Source organism: Elephas maximus, chromosome 17 (assembly GCF_024166365.1).
Source record: "Elephas maximus indicus isolate mEleMax1 chromosome 17, mEleMax1 primary haplotype, whole genome shotgun sequence".
Lineage (NCBI taxonomy): Eukaryota > Metazoa > Chordata > Mammalia > Proboscidea > Elephantidae > Elephas > Elephas maximus.
Window position 1 is genome coordinate 33,036,083 of NC_064835.1, and position 19,285 is coordinate 33,055,367.

General features: G+C 37.7%; 1 protein-coding gene across 5 annotated transcripts in view; it reads right to left on the reverse strand.

Annotated features, from left to right (window-relative positions):
- ARHGAP32 (Rho GTPase activating protein 32) overlaps positions 1-19,285 on the reverse strand; it is a 411,930-nt gene that overhangs the window by 225,694 nt on the left and 166,951 nt on the right. Inside the window, exon 2 of one of the 5 annotated variants that reach the window (XM_049857310.1) lies at positions 7,465-7,595. The exons of the other annotated variants lie outside the window; for them this stretch is intronic. The gene's annotated coding sequence lies outside the window, so the exon portion shown is untranslated. The remainder of the gene's footprint in view (positions 1-7,464; positions 7,596-19,285) is intronic. 5 annotated transcript variants of the gene reach the window in all.

A 19,285-nucleotide genomic window follows, 5' to 3' on the forward strand; every position in this document is an offset into this window, starting at 1 on the left:
AAACTGCTGAACTTTTGGTTAACAGCCATACCTCTTAACTACTGTGCCCCATGGCTCCATAAACCATCCTACATTATATAAAAGTAAATGTGGTTAAACCAATGAAAGACAGAAAGAAATGAAAAATGGAGACTGTAAGAACAGTCAATTTTAGATAAAAAGTCTCAGCAAAATAGGAATAGAAGGAAAATTCCTCAACATAATAAAGGTCATTTATACAAAGCCACTAGCCAACATCACCCTAAATGAAGAGAGCCTGAAAGCATTCCCCTTGAGAACGGAAACCAGACGAGGATGCCCTTCATCACCACTCTTATTCAACATTGGGCTGGAGACCCTGGCCAGAGCCATAAGGCTAGAAAAAGAAATAAAGAGCACCCAAATTGGTAAGGAAGAAGTAACAGTATCTCTATTTGCAGATGATAGGATATTATACACAGAAAACCCCACAGGACAGACAAGAAAACTACTGGAACAAACAAAAGAGTTCAGTAAAGTATCAGGATACAAGATAAACATACCAACATCAGCTGGATTCCTGTACACCAACAAAGAGAACATCAATGCATAAATCAATACCATTTACAACAGTCCCCAAGAAGATAAAATACTTAAGTAAATCTAAGCAGAGACGTAAAAGACCTACACAAAGAAAATTACAAGACAGTACTGCAAGAAACCAAAACCAAAAACCAAACCAAACCCATTGCCGTTGAGTCAATTCTGACTCATAGCGACCCTATAGGACAGAGTAGAACTGCCCCATAGAGTTTTCAAGGAGCACCTTAGAAACCAAAAGAAACCTACATAAGTGGAAAAACATACCTTGCTTATGTATACGAAGACTCAACATTGTGAAAATGTCACTTCTACCCAAAATGATCAACAGATAAAATGCATTCCCAATCCAAAATCCAGCCACACTTTTTAATGAGATGGAGAAACAAATCACCGACTTCATTTGGAAAGAGTGGGAAACCCAGATAAGCAGAGCATTACCAATAAAGAACAAAGTGTGACCCTCACTCTACCTGATTTTAGAAACTATTATCCTGCCACAGAAGTCAAAACAGCCTGGTACTTGTACAACAACAGACACACAGACCAACGGAACAGAATTCAGAATCCAGACGTAAATCCATCCACACATGAGCAGCTGATATTTGAAAAAGTCCCAGAGTCCGTTAAATGGGGAAAAGACAGTCTCTTAACAAATGCTGCTGGCATAACTGGATCTCCATCTGCAAAAAAAATGAAACAAAACCCATTATCTCACACCATGCACAAAAACTAACTCAAAATGGTTCAAAGACCTAAACATAAAATCTAAAATGATAAAGATCATGGAAGAAAAAATAGGGACAGTGCTAGAAGCCCTAATACATAGCATAAACAGAATACAAAACATAATTAACAATGCACAAACACCAGAAGAGAAACTAGATAACTGGGAGCTCCTAAAAATCAAACACGTGCTCATCAAAAGACTTCACCAGAAGAGTAAAAAGACAATCTACAGACTGGGAAAAAAAAATTTGGCTACGACAACTCCAATCACCTAATCTCTAAAATCTGCAAGATACTGCAAAACCTCAACAACAAAAAGACAAATAACCCAATTAAAAAATGGGCAAAGGATACAAACAGGCACTTCACCAAAGAAGACATTCAAGTGGCTAGTAGACACATGAGGAAATGTTCATGATCATTAGCCATTAGAGAAATGCAAGTTAAAACTACAACAAGATACCATCTCACCCCAACAAAGCTGCATTAATCCAAAAAACACAAAATAATAAATGCCGGAGAGATTGTGGAGGGATTGGAACACTTACACACTTCTGGCAGAAATGTAAAATAGTACAACCACTTTGGAAATCAATTTGGTCCTTCCTTAAAAAGCTAGAAATAGGAGTACCATATGATCCAGCAGTCCTGCTCCTAGGAATATGTCCTAGAGAAATAAAAGATATATGCACACCCATGTCCACTGCATCACTGTTCACAATAGCAAAAAGATGGAAACAACCTAGATGCCTATCAACAGATGAATGGGTAAACAAATTACGGTATAGTCACACAATGGAATACTACACAATGATAAAGAACAACAATGAATCTGAGAAACATCTCACGACATGGATGAATCTGGAAGGCATTATGCTGAGTGAAATTAGTCACAAAAGGACAAATATTGTATGAGACCACTATCGTAAGAACTCAAGAAAAGGTTTAATCACAGAAGAAAATATTCTTTGATGGTTACAAGGGTGGGGAGGGAGGGAGAGAGAGGGGAATTCACTAACTAGATAGAGAGGGGAATTCACTAGATAAAGTAGAGAAGAATTATCTTGGGTGAAGGGAAGGGCAACACACAATACAGGGGAAGTCAGCACAACTGGACTAATCCAAAAGCTGAGAAGTTTCCTGAACATAACCAAACACTTCAAGGGACAGAGTAGCAAGGGTGGGGGTCTGGGGACCATGGTTTCAGGGGACATCTAGGTCAGCTGGCATAAGGAAATTTATTAAGAAAATGTTCTGCATTCCACTTTGGTGAATGGAATCCAGGGCCTTAAAAGCTAACAAGCAGACATCTAAGATGCATCAATTGGTCTCAAACCACCTGGAGCGAAGAAGAATGAAGAACACCAAAGGTACAAGGAAAATATTAGCCCAAGAGACAAAAGGGGCCACATAAGCCAGAGCCTCCACCAGCTTGAGACCAGAAGAACTAGATGGTGCCCGGCTACCACAAATGACCACCCTGACAGGGAACACAGAGAGAGTCCCTGAAGGAGCAGGAGAAAAGTGGGATGCAAAACTCAAATTCTAGTAAAAAGACCAGACTTAATGATCTGACTGAGACTGGAGGAACCCAAGACATGGTCCTCGAACTCTCTGTTAACCCAGAGGTAATACCATTCCCCAAGCCAACTCTTAAGTCAAAGACTAGACTGGACTATAAGACATAAAATGATACTTGTGAAGCGTCTTAGTTCAAGTAGGTACATGAGACTAAATAGGCAGCTCCTGTCTGGAGGCAAGATGAGAAGGCAGAAAGGGACAGGAGTTGGTTGAAATGGACACGGGAAATCCAGACTGGAAAGGAGGAATGTGCAGTCACATTATAGGGATAACAACTAGGGTCACATAACAACGTGTATAGAAATTTTTGTATGAGAAACTAACTTGAGCTGTAAAGTTTCACCTAATGCACTATATGAAAACTATCGACTCCCTGAAGAAGAAATAAGTAACCTTAGTAGATCTCTTTCTATTATATAAATTCAACCAAAGTTAAAAACTTTCAAATACAGAAAACTTCATGCTCAGATGGATTCAACTGCAGATTCTACCAAATACTGATGAAATCATGCAAAGTCTACATAACTACATATGATTTCTTTCTGAAAAGAGAACAATTCCCAACTCTACCATGAAGCCTTCAATACCTGAGATCAAAATCCAATAAAAACACTACAAGAAAATTACAGCAAATACCCCACACTACCAGAGGTGCATAATTCAAAATCTGTGAGACGCAGTTAAAGCAGCTATGCTTCAAGGGAAATTTACAGCTTTAAATAAAAAAAAAAAAACTTGCCACCAAGTCGAATCTTACTCATAGCATCCCCATGTGTGTCAGAGTAGACATGTGATCCATAGGGTTGTCAATGGCTGATTTTTTGTAAGTAGATTGCCAGGCCCTTCTTCTGAGGTGCATTTGGGTGGACAAGCCTCAGTTCAAGAAGGGACATCGCTACAGGTGTTACAGACTTTAAAAGAATTTAAAATAACATCATGAAGACTGTTATGGCATTAAATACAACAACTTAAATAAAACAGACAGTCTTTGAAAGACAGAAATAGCCAAATAATGTCAGAAAGAGAAAAATCTGAATACCTATATACCTATTAAAGAAACCGAATTGGCAATCAAAAATTTTCCACAGCAAAATCTCCAGGCCCAGTCATCTTCACGGTACAATTATTCTAAATACTTAAGAAAGAAATCATTTTTTGAGGCCACATTAAAAAAAATCAGGGAACAAAAAAATCAAAGAAAACATCCTTAATATGATAAAGAATATCCAGAAAGAAACTAAAAGAGACATCATAATTAATGAAGAAATAGTGAAAGCTTCCCCCGATATCCAGGAAAAGACAAGGATGCAGGCAATAACCATGTCTCTTCAACATTATTCGGAAGTTCTTAAAAATGCAATAAGAAAAATAAATAAAGGCTGTAAATATTGGAAAGGAAGAAATAAATATGCCATTATGTGTAAACAGAACAAGTGTACAAATATAAAATCCAAAAGAATTCACAACTCTCAGAACTAATCAGAAAATTTATCAAGGTCTCTGAGCATAAAGTCAGTACATAAAACTTAACTACATTTCTATAAGTTAGTGATAAACAATTGGAAAATAAAATTTTAAAGCAATATCAATAGCACTGAGAAAATCATCAAATACTTAGGCGTCTACCTAATAAAATACCTGAAAGACCTCTACGCTGAAACCTACAAATACGGTTCGAAAATTAAAGAAAATCTAAATAAATGAATGTATCAAACACACATATATTTCATTTTCATAAACTGGAAAAGGCAATACTGTCAATGTGTCAATTCTTCCTGAAATGATCTACAGATTTACCTATGGAAATTGAAAAGTTAATTCTAAAAATTTATATGAAAATATAAAGACATAAAAGTGCCAATATAATCTTGGCGAAGATGAAGAACAAAGCTGGAAGACTTTAGCAGATATCAAGATTTACTACAAAATTATAATAATTAAGACAGTGTGGCAATGACCCAGAAATACTCAAATGGAACAATGGAGCACAACGGAGAGTCCAAACACCAGCCAACAATATGGTCATCTGGTTCACGATAAAGAAGCCACTGCAATTAAGTCAGAATAAAGGATGGTCATTTCAATAAAGTGTCCTAGGTTAATTAGACTTCCATATGAATAAAATGAATGTTAACTCCTATCTCATATCACACACACAACTCAATTTCAGATAGCTTACAGACCTAAATACGAAAGGAAAAACAGTAGCATTTCTAGAAAATACCTTAATAATCTTGGGGTGAGCAAAGATTTCTGAAAATACACATACAAAATGACCCCTTGCCCCAAGAAAGTAATAAACTGGACTTCACTAAAGCTAAGAATTTCTTTTTATCATGTGACACTATTAAGCATGTGAAAAGGCAAACCAGAGTTTCTAAGAAGAAACTGGCAACACATACAATTGACATAGGGCTACGTGTCAACTTGGCTAGGCCATGATTCCCAGTATTGTGTGACTGCCCACACCATTTTGTCATCTGATGTGATTTTCCTATATGTTGTAAATCCTACCTCTATGACGTTCATGAGGCAGGATTAGAGGCAGTTATGTCAATGAGGCAGGACTCAATCTACAGGATTAGGCTTTATCTTGAGTCAGTCTCTTCTGAGATATAAAACAGAGAAGGGAACAGAGAGGATAGGGACCCATTACCACCCAGCAAGAAGAGCCAGAACCAGAGTGCATCCTTTGGACCTGGGGTCCTGCACTGAGAAGCTCCCAGGGCAGGGGAATATTGACGACAAGGACCTTCCCCCAGAGCTGAGAGAAAGCCTTCTCCTGGAGCTGGCACTCTGAATTGGAACTTTTAGTCTCCTAGACTGTGAGAGAATAAACTTGTTTGTTAAAGCCATCCGTTTGTGGTATTTCTGTTATAGCAGCACTACAATCCTAACACAACTAGTATAGGTAATTTATAACTCCTAAAAATCAGTTTAAAAACCAACAGACAACTCATCAGAAGACAGCAAGACGTGAAAAAGGACATCATAAAAGAGGCTATCTCAGTGGCCAATAAGCAAATGAAATTGTGCTAAAGATAATTATCATGGAAATACAAATGAAAATCAAAATGAGATTTTATTATACACACAACAGAAGCCAGACACGAAGAGTACATATTGTAAAATTTTATTTGTAGGAAAAACTCTCACCATTGGTGGGAGAAGTATTGACTGGGACGCACTCAAGGAAACTTTCTGAATTTCAGGAAAAGTTCTATGTTTACATGGAGGTTACATGGGTAAAACAGAAGTAAAAATTTAGCAAGCACTACATTTAAAATTTGTGACTTTCCAATGTTTAATTTAATCTCAGTGAGAAAAATTAAAATGAGAAAATACAGATAAAAGCATGAAAAAAGAAAATTATAGGACAGTTCAATTTATAAAGACACATAACAGTATCCTAAATAAAATAACAAACCAAGTCCATCATTGTATTAATAAAAAATACATCATAGCCAAATTGAATTTATACCAGGAATGTAGGATGGTTTAACAACATAACACCTATTATTATAATTCAATCTTAATTATAATTAAAATTAATGGAAGAAAAACATTAGATCATCAGAACAGAAACAGAAAAATTATGTGATAAAATTCAACGTTCGTTGATGCCAAGAACGTTTAGTAAAGTTTCAGGTTAACAGTGGCACACTGAAGACACATTTATCTCTCCTCCTACCCAAAATGTAATGAAGTAACACTGATCTTTTTTTTTTTTCTTTAACCATACTCTTCTTGCACTGGCAAAAGTACAAAGTGCCATATATACAAGTTTATTCTTTGCAGCAATATTTCTACTAAATAAAGGCAAGAAACAACCTAAATGTTCTTCAATAAAATCATTCAAAAAATTATTTTATGTCCATACAATGGGTTATTCACAGCAATCTACTATGGAGTAATCTTCAGTAGATACTATTAAGTGGGGAGAAAAAGTGACGTGCAGCAGTGTGTTATGGTAGGTTACCATTTAACTAAAAAAGAGGATAAATATAAAAATATGTATGTATTTTCTTAGATTTAAACAAGGGAAGGATAAACCAAAAGCCAACTAAAATGTTTACCTATGGGGGGAACGATAGGATAAGACGAACCTAGGCTTCACTGCACAACCTGTTTTACAGTTCAGACTTTGGACTGTGTAGGTGTTCTAAATACTTATAAACATAAATTAAAAATAAACCAAAACCAAACCCGTCGTCACTGAGTCAATTCCAACTCAGCAAAATGCAGGGGGCAAAACCCACGGCTGTCAATTCCGACTCATAGCAACTCTATCCCAAAAAATCAAAAGTAAAATGAAACAAATGAACCTAATATTTTTAAATGGGTGGCTTAAGCACATAAAGAGAAATTATTTCAAATAAGTGTAAATATATCCATGGGTAAAAGGAGCGGAAAAGAAAGTAAACTGTTCTTAGTAATGTCTTCTGCTGGGTTCTCCAGAGATGCAACACCAGTGATGTGTATATATAGAGAGAGAGACAGAGATGTATCTCAAGAAAATGGCTCACACAGTTGTGGAGGCTAGCAAGCCCCAAATATGTGTGTCAGGTATCAGGGTGGAGGCTTATCCTGACTCACCTGGTTGGAGAAGCTGAGGAAGCTAAAATTGGCAGGTCAGGCAGAGGGCTACTGGCTCACAGGGCTGTGGGAGCTGGCAAATCCCAAGATGTGCAGGTCAGGTGGAAAGCTGCTGATTCATATCCCAAGAACTGGAGGTCAGAGGATGACGAGTAGGATGTAGTGTCCAGAGTAAACAAGTTTTGCCAAATATATATATATATTTACACACACACACACTGGATGAAGGCCACAACCCCAAAGAAACACCATTTTCAACTGATTGGTTATTCACATCCAATCACAAAATGGAGGATGATTATGTCATTATGTAAGTGCCAGATTACATCATTGCTTAAGTGCCAAACCACTGAGAATCATGGCCCAGCCAAGTTGATACACAATCTTAACCATCACAAGTAGTATTCGTATTATTACTCTGAAACTATTAAAAGTAGAAGATTAAGGCAAACAAGCAATTGTTAACATCATTAAGAGCTAAGTTTTCAGTATGAAAGGTAAAAAAATAAAAATCAAACCAAGGAAATTAAGTAGAAACTCTCATTCATTCTCTTTTTTGTTGTTTTGTTTTGGGTCTGTGTTTTTAAACAAGGCTGTCAAAATGACAGAACAGACAAATGCAGAAGTCCTACTGAACCTTGATTATAGCTAAGGCATACAACTGAGTCTTTTCTGATATACCTGTAAACAAGATTTTAAGTATACATTTAATATTAATACCGAATTTGGAGCTAATTAAATATTCAAGAACATTAAGCATCAATTAATACAAATTAATGTGTCAGGAAGATAGCGTATCATAGGGCTCTTTTTATTCCTAAGAGTCAATAGTTTTATAAAACACAAACACGGCATATTTGTCAAACTTACAGATAGAGGAGAACTGAAAGGGAGACTACTACTCTGAATGAAGAATTTAGAATTCAAAGAGATTTTAATAGGCTGGAAAGACAAGCAAAAATGATTATGATCAAGTTCATCAAGAATAAAAATTGAAGCCCTGAATTTATATTCAAACATCAAGTACATAAGTACAGGGTAGGGTCGGCTTTGTTTGACAACAATACCTGAAACAAGGCCTGAGGCCTGCAGCTCACCACAAACTTAATATGAGCCAAAAGTATATCCTCACTGTACAAAAGCTAAGTATGCATTAATAGAAATGCGATACCTGTAACAAGGAAAGTATTAGTTTCCCTATATTCCGAACCAGTTAAATCACATAGGAACGTTTCATTTGTTTAGGAAAACATAAATTGATACTGAAAACTAGTACATCTAGGAATTAGTAATTCTATCGTGTCTGCTTTACTGCTCCCTAACCGAGGAAAATATTCTACTGTTCAGGTCACTGGTAGTCTTTTTGTTGTTCCTTGCTGCCGAGTTGGCTTTAACTCATGAAAATCTTATCTTTAACAGAACAAAATGTTGCCTGGTCCTGCACTACCACCAGACATCTGTCAGTTTGTCATACTGTGGTGGTTTACGTGTTGCTGTGATGCCGGAAGCTAAGTCACCGGTATTTCAAATACCAGCAGGGTCAACCATGGTGATCAGGTTTCAGTGGAGCTTTCACACTAAAATAGACTAGGAAGAAAGGACTGGCAATCTACTTCTGCAAATTAGCCAATGAAAACCCTAAAGATCACAATGGAATACTGTCTGATATAGTGCTGGAAGATGAACCCCTAGGATGGAAGGCACTCAAAATACACAGTGGTCAGAAAAACAGACTCGAGTATACTAACAATCTTGAAGATGGCACAGGATCAATCAACATTTTGTTCTGTTGTATATGGGACTGCCATGAGTCGGAGCTGACAACAATAATAGTATACTACACTGAACAACAGTATCATTAGAATCATTCTTAAAGAATGTCACAAAGAACAAATTAAATGACTTATCTGCATGAATATTTTCAAAAGAATTAATATTCTTTAATGCTAAAAACAGACAAACGTAACAATTTTTTCCACTTATTCAAAAGGTACTTTACAATCTTACAGCTGCCCTAGCGAAGTCATCACTGCACAGGTCTACATGTCCAGTGGGGAAGTGCTAAAAGACAAAAAAGGGAATCAAAAAAGGTGGCAGGAAGAACTAAAACCCAAACCCAGCGCTGTCGAGTCAATCCTGACTCATAGCGACGTACCTAGATAATTCACAAAAAAATATATAAAAAGCCATCGAATAAGCCCCAAGCATAAACTATGTAGTTATTTCTATTTCTATTTAATTCCATATTTCTGATTAGGAACAAAATCGTGGGGTTACTAGAGCAAAAAAAAAAAAAAAAAATACTATCTAAAGTGATTGTAAAACTTGCTCTTTTACAACAAAGGAGTTGTCCCAAAGTCTTCCCCATAGAGAACCAATTAACAGCAGGGAAAAAAATTATTCAGGGGTGGTGTCTAAAATAATTTACTAAAAATAATTAGCAAACACATAAATATAATAATCAGAAATCTTCTACTAGGCAATAGCTGGTTAGTAAACCTACCATTACCATATTCACGTATTAGTAAAATTTTTAAATATTCTAAAATTTACACTTTCATATCATTGAAAATCATCCTTCATCTCACTCCCATTTGCCCCGTTTACTGAAAATAATTCTACTTTGATATTTGTTTCACTGAAACTACAGGGCTCCACAAAAGTATGAAGTAGATTGAAGAAAAAACAGGATCAAGGCTAGAGGCCCTAATACATGGCATTAACAGGATACAAACCACAACCAACAGCACACAAGCCCCAGAGGATAAGCTAGGTAACTGGGATCTTCTAAAAATTAAACACTTATGCTCATCAAAAGAGTAAAAAGAAAACCTACAGACTGGGGAAAAAAATTTGGCTATTACACATCAGACAAAGGTCTAATCTCTAAAATCTAAAAGAAAATCCTACCCCTCTGTAACAAAAAGACAAATAATCCAATTAAAAGTGGGCAAAGGAAATGAACAGACACTTCACCAAAGAAGACATTCAAGCCACCAACAGACATGTGAGGAAATGATCAGGACCTCTAGCCATTATAGAAATGCAAATCAAAACCACAAAGAGGTACCATCTCAGCCCAGCATTACTGACACGAATCAAAAAACAGAAAATAACAAGTGTTGGAAAGGCTATGAGGAGATTGGAAATTTTATGCACTGCTGGTGGGAACGCAAAATGATACTACAGCACTTCCTTAGAAAGCTAGAAATAGGAATACCATATGATCCAGCAATCCCATTCCCACTTCTAGGAATATATCCTAGAGAAATAAGAGTCGTCTCACCAACAGACATACGCACACCCATGTTCACTGCAGCATTGTTCACAATAGCAAAAAGATGGCAACAACCTAGAGGTCCATCAACAGATGAATGGATAAACAAACTGTGGCACTATGTGTTACTATGCAACAATAAAGAACAACAATGAATCTGTGAAGCATCTCAATAACATGGATGGATCTGGAGGATATTATGCGAACTCAATCACAAAAGGTCAAATATTATATGAAACCACTACTACAAAAACTCATGAAACGGTTTACATATAAAAAGAAACAATCTTTGATGGTTACGAGGGAGGAGAGGGGTGGGGATGGAAAAACACTTAACAGACAATATATAAGTGGTAACTTTGGTGAAGGGCAAAATAGTACACAACATTGGTGAAGCCAGCACAACCTGTACAAGACAAGGTCACGATAGCTCCATAAACACATCCAAACTCCCTGAGGGACTGAATTGCTGGGCTGAGGGCTGTGGGGACCATGGTCTCGGGGAACATCTAGCTCAACTGGCAGAACATAGTATATTAAAAAAATGGTATACATTCTACTTTGGCAAGTAGCGTCTGGGGTCTTAAAAGCCTGTGAGCAGCCATTCTAGGATACTCCCCTGGTCTCACCCCTTTGGAAGCAAAGAAGAATGAAGAAAACTAAAGATACAGGGAAAAGATTAGTCCAAAGGACTAACAGACCACATCTACCATGGCCTCCACCAGACTGAGACCAGTACAACTAGTTGGTGCCCAGCTACCACCACTGACTGCTCTGACAGGGATCACAAAATAGAGGGTCCCGGATAGAGCAATGCAGAACAAAATTCTAACTCAAAAAGAAAGAACAGACTTGCTGGCCTGACAGAGACTGGAGAAACCCTGAGAGCGTGGCCCCCAGACACCCTTTCAACTCAGTAATGAGGTCACTCCTGTGGTTCACCCTTCAACCAAAGATTGAACAGGCCCATGGAACAAAACAAGACTAAAGGGGCGCACCAGCCCTGGGGCAGGGACTGGAAAGCAGGAGGGAACAAGAAAGCTGGTAACAGGGAGCCCAGGGTTGAGAAGGGAGAGTGTTGACATGTTGGGGGTTGTTAGGCAATGTCACAGAACAACGCGTCTACTGTCTGATGGGAAGCTAGTTTGTTCCGTTAACCTTCATCTAAAGTACAATAGAAAAAAAAAAAAAGAAAGTACAGAGCTCCAATGTTGCACATCATTTCACCTGACATTTATACAAATATTCCTTAAAAAATCTAAAAACAGTATACTATTATTTTTTTTACACGTAAATTATCATTAGCCTTCAGTGTTGCTAGAAAATGATACTGACCTGTTCTAGACTGCAATTTTGTATACACTAGATTCACTAATAAAAACTTGCGTACAATTTTTAAATATATTTAATAAAAATATACAAATTCTTTCTGGAAAAGGCAGGGTGTAAATACAAGAAAGGTAGAGGGGAAAAAAAGAACCACAAATTAGGGAGATACTTTGTTGAACAAATTCCTATTAAGGGGAAAAAAAATAAAATTTTGCACTATCTACGACACTCTAGTTGAGATCTATAAAGAGTCACTATTCTTCTAACTGCATGTTTGGGGTACTTTTTTCCTTGTATATTTCACAAATTTTAGGGGGAAAAAAAACCTGTATAAAAATTTCATACAGTTCAACCTAATATATATCCCAGAACTCTCAGCAGCACATTAACTACATTCAATAATTAACACCACTTCATCCACGCAAGAAAATTCCTACAATCTTCAGCCAAAATGGGATAAAACATGGGGTGAGGTAGGGGGAGGCTTGTAGCTGTTTCCTGAAGAACTCTGAATGCACTGAATTAAAAAAAAAAAAAACCAAACCCACTGCCATCAAGTTGATTCCAACTCATAGCGACCCTACAGGACAGAGTGGAACTGCCCCCATAGAGTTTACAAAGAGCACCTGGTGGATTCGAACCGCTGACCTTTTCGTTAGCTGTCATAGCTCTTAACCACTATGCCACCAGGGTTTCCAATGTACTGAACACACTGGCAGAAATTCAAAACCTGGGTTTTGCATGTTAATCAATGATTGCATTTGTAATTGTTCACAAAGCAAGGCTAAATATTCAGCTTATAAAGACATTAGTTTGTCTGATTTATACTTAAAACTCATCAATCAAAATAGCTTAACATCACATTACAAGAGATAAAGATATTCATTTTTAAAGTTACTTTGAAAGATTTTTTTTTTCTTTTATTCAAACTGCAAATATTTTTAAAACTTGATGGGTAAAAAGAATATGACTATTATAGAATGTGGATACTTATCTATCCAATGAACAATAAACAAAATACAGACCTACTCCAAAATTACCTGTTACTCAAGATCATCCAAGAAAAAATAATACTCTGTCAATCCTTGATACTCTTTAGAAAGTAACCAATACAAAGGGAAATGGCACAGTGGTTAAAGCTCCCAGCTGCTAACCTGAAGGTCAGCAGTTCAAACCCATCACCCACTCCACAGGAGAAAGATGTGATGGTCTGCTTCTGTAAAGATTAACAGATATGGAAATCTATGGGGCAGTTCTACTCTGTCCTACAGGGTCACTATGAGTCAGAATCGACTTGAAGGCAACGGGTTTGGTTTGATTCTTGTCTTTATGATAAAAAGTCTCCAAAGAAAAATGTACTAATAACCTCACTCGAAGGAAAAGAGAAGGGAGGGGAGGGAAGGGGAGGAGAGACGCGGGAAAGGAGAGAAGGGGAGGGGAGGAAAAAAGACAGTAGGAGAGAAGGAAAAAGGGAAATAAGGGGGAAGACAGGAGTGGGGATAGGAGAGGGGGAAAAAGGAGAGGAGAGGTGTCATGGACTGACCTGTGTACCCCAAAAATGTGTGTCAACTTGGTTAGGCCATGATTCCCAATATTGTGCGGCTATCCTCCATTTTGTGATTGTAATTTTATATTGAGAGGGTTAGGGTGGAATTGTAACACCCTTATCCAGGTCACATCCCTGATCCAATATAAAGGGAGTTTCCCTGGGGTGTGGCTTGCACCATCTTTTAGCTCTCAAGAGATAAAAAGGAAAGGGGAGCAGAGAGGGAGAACCTCGTACCACCAAGAAAGCAGTGCCGGGAGCAGAACAAGTCCTTTGGACTTGGGGTCCCTGCACAAAGAAGCTCCTAGTTCGGGGAAAGGTTGATGAGAAGGTTGATAGATAGAGAAAGCCTTCCCCGGGAGCTAACGCCCTGAATTCAGACTTTTAGCCTACTTTACTGTGAAGAAATAAATTTTTCTTTGTTAAAGCCATCCACTTGTGGTATTTCTGTTACAGCAGCACTAGATGACTAAGACAAGGGGGAAGGAGAATGGGAGGAGGAGAAGGAGAGGGATCTAACATTTGTAGAACAGGCCACGGAGTAAGGTAAGTAAATGGGCTAAGACGGAGTGAGCTACTGAAAGTCTTGGAAAATATTTAATTCAATACCTAATTTTAAAAAGAAGACTGATATACTTGGAGAGTTTCAGTAGCTTACCCAAGATCACAAAATCAGTTGTAATGTATACTCCCATAATGCATCTGCCATGAACCTCCTCAGAGCCTTCAAAATATTAATTTAGCCCTTTGTTATTAATACATGTAATTTTTTATTAATACATATAAAGACTGATTTCCCATATAGATGTACTGCTAGGGTAAAATACATTTAAAATAACATATACAATAGGGTAATCCATGGTTCGTACTCTATTTCATATAATCAAGTATCTGCTATTATCAAATTTTAAAGTTGATATTATGAAAAATGTCACAGCAGGGAGGTCTTGGTGCTGGTCCCTCCACCTAAGCAACAAATAAACTGGAAAGACAATGAGAATCAACTATTTTGGAACTCTGGAAACTGATGAGACACTTACAACAACCAGGCCATGTCCAATGGAGAGGCTACTGATCTTTCCTCAATGAGCCATGTGTACTAACAGGCCACCATCACCCATTCCTCAGGGCAACAGTGGTGGGGACAGCAGAATGGGTTCCTAGACTGGCTTTCTGGTGCCAGGAGGACTAGTTTGGACCTTGTACTCTAAGAATTTGGGGTTAAACATTCTGGTTGGTCTGAGGGACTGGTGCAGAAGTTTGCCACAGTTTCAGCCTTCACAGTAGCAGCTGATCACCTTAATTGATGTAGATAAAGCAGTGGACAAAATCCCAACACGTTTTCATAATAAAAGTGCTCAATAAGCTAGGAAAAGAAAGGAACTTCCCCAGAATGATAAAACCCAGAGCTAGCATCATATTCTATGGTCAAAGACTGAAAGTTTTTCCCCTAAGGTCAGGAACAAGAGAAGGAGGTCTGCTTTCACCACTTCTATTCAACATAGTCCTGGAAGTTCTAGCCAGAACAATTAGGCAAGAAAAAGGCATACAAGGCATCTACATTAGAAAGGAGGATTGAAAATTACCTCTGTCTGCAGATGCTACTACCTTATATGTACAACACCATAAAAAATCCACAAAAAAGAGCTAATAAACAAATTTGGCAACGGTGTAGGATACAAAGTTAACATATAAAAATCAGTTGTATTTCTATATGTCAACAATGAGCAAACCAGAAAAGAAATTAAGAACACAATTCCATCTAAAAGAGTATTAAAAAGAATAAAATACTTAAAAATAAATTCGCCTAAGAAATTAAGACTTAAAACTACAAAACACGCTGAAAGGAAATAAAACAGACCTAATAAATTAAAAGACTTCCCATGTTTATAGACCAGAAGACTTAATATTGTTAAGCTCTCAATACCACAGAAAGCAATATACAGAGTCAGTGCAATTCTTAACAAAATCCCAAGGGTGTTTTTTATAGAAAGAGAAAAACACATCCTAAATTCATATGGAACTTCAAGGGACCCTAAACTGCCAGGACAATATTGGGAAAAAGAACAACATTGTAGGACTCATCCTTTCCAATTTCAAAACTTACTATAAAGCTACAGTAATCAAAATAAGATGGAACTCACAAAAAATAGATATATAGACCAATGGAATAAACCCTTATATATACAGTCAACTTTTCAACAAAGGTGCCAAGACTATTTGATGGGGAAAGGACAGTTTTTTTTCAGCAAATGGTGCTGAAAAAACTAGATATTCACATGGAAAAAGAACAACTTTGGACCCCTATACTACATATAGAAACCAACTCAAAATGGATCAACAGCGTAAATTGAAGAGATAAAACATTAACTAAACTCTTAGAAGAAAACAGGGAAAAATCTTCATGCTCATGGATTTGGCAATGGATTCTTAGATATGATACCAAAAACACAGGCAATAAAAAAATAATAATAGTAATATGGCCTTTATCAAACTTAAAATATTTTGTGCATCAAATGAAAGTATCAAGATAGTTAAAAGAGCCCACGAAAACAGAGAAAGTATATGCAAATCATATATCTGATAAAGAACTAATATCCAGAATATATAAAGAACACTTACACCTCAAAAAAATGAGCAAAGACCTGATTAGACATTTCTCTAAAGAAGATATACAAATGGACAAAAAGCACATGAAGAGATACTCAACTTCATTAGTTATTAGGTAAAGAAAACTCAATGCCACGAGATACCACTTCACACCTACTCTGATGGCATGTTTTAAAAAAAGGAAAATAACAGGTGCTGGTGAGGATGTGGAGAAACAGAAACCTCATCCATTATTGTTGGAATGCAAAGAACAGAACCACTGTGGAGAACAGTTTCATGGTTCCTCAAAAAGTTAAACAAAGAATTACCATGTTGTTGTCGTTAGGTGCCATCGAGTCGGTTCTGACTCACAGTGAACCTATGTACTACCGAAGGAAACACTACGCAGTCCCTTCACCATGCACACAATCATTGTTATGCTTAAGCCCACTGTTGCAGCCACTGTGCCAATCCATCTCACTGAGGGTCTTCCTCTTTTTAGCTGACTACTGTACTCTACACCAAGCATGATATTCTTCTTCAGGGACCGATCCCCTTGAAAACATGTCCAAAGTATGCAAGACGCAGTTTCATCATCCTTGCTTCTAAGAGCGTTCTGGTTGTACTTCTTCCAAGACAGATTTGTTTGCTTTTTTGGCAGTCCATGGTTCTTTTTTTTTTTTTGGTATACTTAATATTCTTCACCAACACCACAATTCAAATGCATCAATTCTTCTTACTGAAGACTGCTTCCTTATTCACTGTCCAGCTTTCAAATGCGTAAGATGCGAATGAAAATATCACGGCTTGGGTCACGCACACCTTAGTCTTCAGGGTGACATCTTTGCTTTTCAACACTTTAAAGAGGTTTTTGCAGCAGATATGCCCAAAGCAATGTGTCTCTTGATTTCTTGACTGCTGCTTCCATGGGTGCTGATTGTGGATCCAAGTAAAAGGAAATCTTTGACAATTTCAACTTTTTCTCCATTTATCATGATACTGCTTATTGGTCCAGTTGTGAGGATTTTTGTTTTCTTTATGTTGAGGTGTAATCCATACTGAAGGCTGTGGTCTTTGATCTTCAGTACTTCAAGTCCTCTTCACTTTCAGCAAGTAAGGATGTGTCATCTACATAACACAGGTTGCTAATGAGTCTTCCTCTGATCCTGATCCTGATCCACCGTTCCTCTTCAAACAGCCCAGCCTCTCAGATTATCTGCTCACTTCACAGATTGAATGGGTCTGGCGAAGGGATACAACCTGATGCACACCATTCCTAACTTTAAACCACAGTATTCCCTTGTTCTATAAAAAACTGCCTCTTGATCTGTGTAAAGGTTCCTCATGAGCACAATTTAAGTGTTTTGGGATTTCCATCCTTCACAAGGTTATCCATAATTTCTTTTGATCCACACAGTCGAATGTCTTTGAATAGCCAATAAAAAAAAAAGATAAACCACAGGCTTAAATGATCTGAATAAGACTAGAAGGACCCTGGAGGTCATGATCCCCAGACCTTCTGTTAGCCCAAGACAGGAACCATTCCCAAAGACAACTCTTTAGACAGGGATTGGACTGGACTATGGGATAGAAAATGATACTGGTGAAGAGTGAGCTTCTTGGATCAAGTAAACACATGAGACTATGTGGGCATCTCCTGTCTGGAGGGGAGATGAAAGGGCAGAGGGGGTCAGAAGCTGGCTGAATGGACACGAAAGACAGAGTGGAGGGAAGGAGTGTGCTCTCTCATTAGGTGAAGAGCAACTAGGAGTATACAGCAAAGTGTGTATAAATTTTTGCAAGACTGATTTGATTTGTAAATTTCACTTAAAGCACAATAAAAACTAAAAAAAAAAAGAAAAAAACAGGTAAACATCCCTCTGGAATTCTCTGCTTCCAGGCAGGATTCATCTGACATCAGCAATGATATCCCTGGTTCCACATCCTCTTCTGAATCCAGCCTGAATTCCTGGCAGTTCCCTGTGGATATTCTGCTGCAGCCGCTTTTGAACGATCTTCAGCAAAATTTTGCTTGCGTGTGATATTAATGACACTGTTCGATAATTTCTGCATTCAGTTGTCACCTTTCTTGGGAATAGGCATAAATATGAATCTCTTCCAATCAGCTGACCATGTAGCTATCTTCCAAATCTCCTGGCATAGGCAAGTGAGCGCTTCCAGTGCTGCATCCATTTGTTGAAACATCTCAATTGATATTCTGTCAATTCCTGGAGTCTTATTTTTCACCAATGCCTTCAGTGCAGCTTGGACTTCTTCCTTCAGTACCATGGGTTTCTGGTCACACGCTACCTCTTGAAAAGGATAAATGTCGACCAATTCTTTTTGATATAATGACTCTGAGTATTCTCCATTTATCATGATGTTGCTTACTGGTCCAGTTGAGAGGATTTTTGTTTTCTTTAAGCTGAGCTGTGTTCCTTGATCTTCATCAGTAATTGCTCCAAGTCCTTTTCACTCTCAGCAAGCAACACTGTGTTATCTGCATGTCACAGTTTGTTAATGAGTCTTTCTCCGACCCTGATGACGCATTCTTCTTCATATAGTCCAGGTTCTCGAATTATCTGCTCAGCATGAAGACTGGATAAGAACGGTGAAAGGATACAACTCTGATGCACACCTTTCCTGACTTTATACCACTCAGTATCTCCTTGTTCTTTTCGAACGACTGTCTCTTGGTCTGCGTACAGGCTCCTCATAAGCACAATTAATGTTCTGGAATTCCCATTCTTCACAATGTTATCCATAATTTGCTATGATCCACACAGTCAAATGCTTTTGCATAGTCAATAAAACACAGGTAAACATCTTTCTGGTGTCCTCTGCTTTCAGCCTAGATCCATCTGACATCAGTAACGATATCCCTGGTTCCATGTCCTCTTCTGAATACAGCTTGAATTTCTGGCAGTTCCCTCTTGATGTACTACTGCAACCTCTTTTGAACGGTCTTCAGCAAAATTTTACTTGTGTGTGATATTAATGATATCGTTCAATAACTTCCCTGTTCAGCTGGATCACCTTTCTTTGGAATAGGCATATAGATCTCTTCCGGTCAGTTGGCC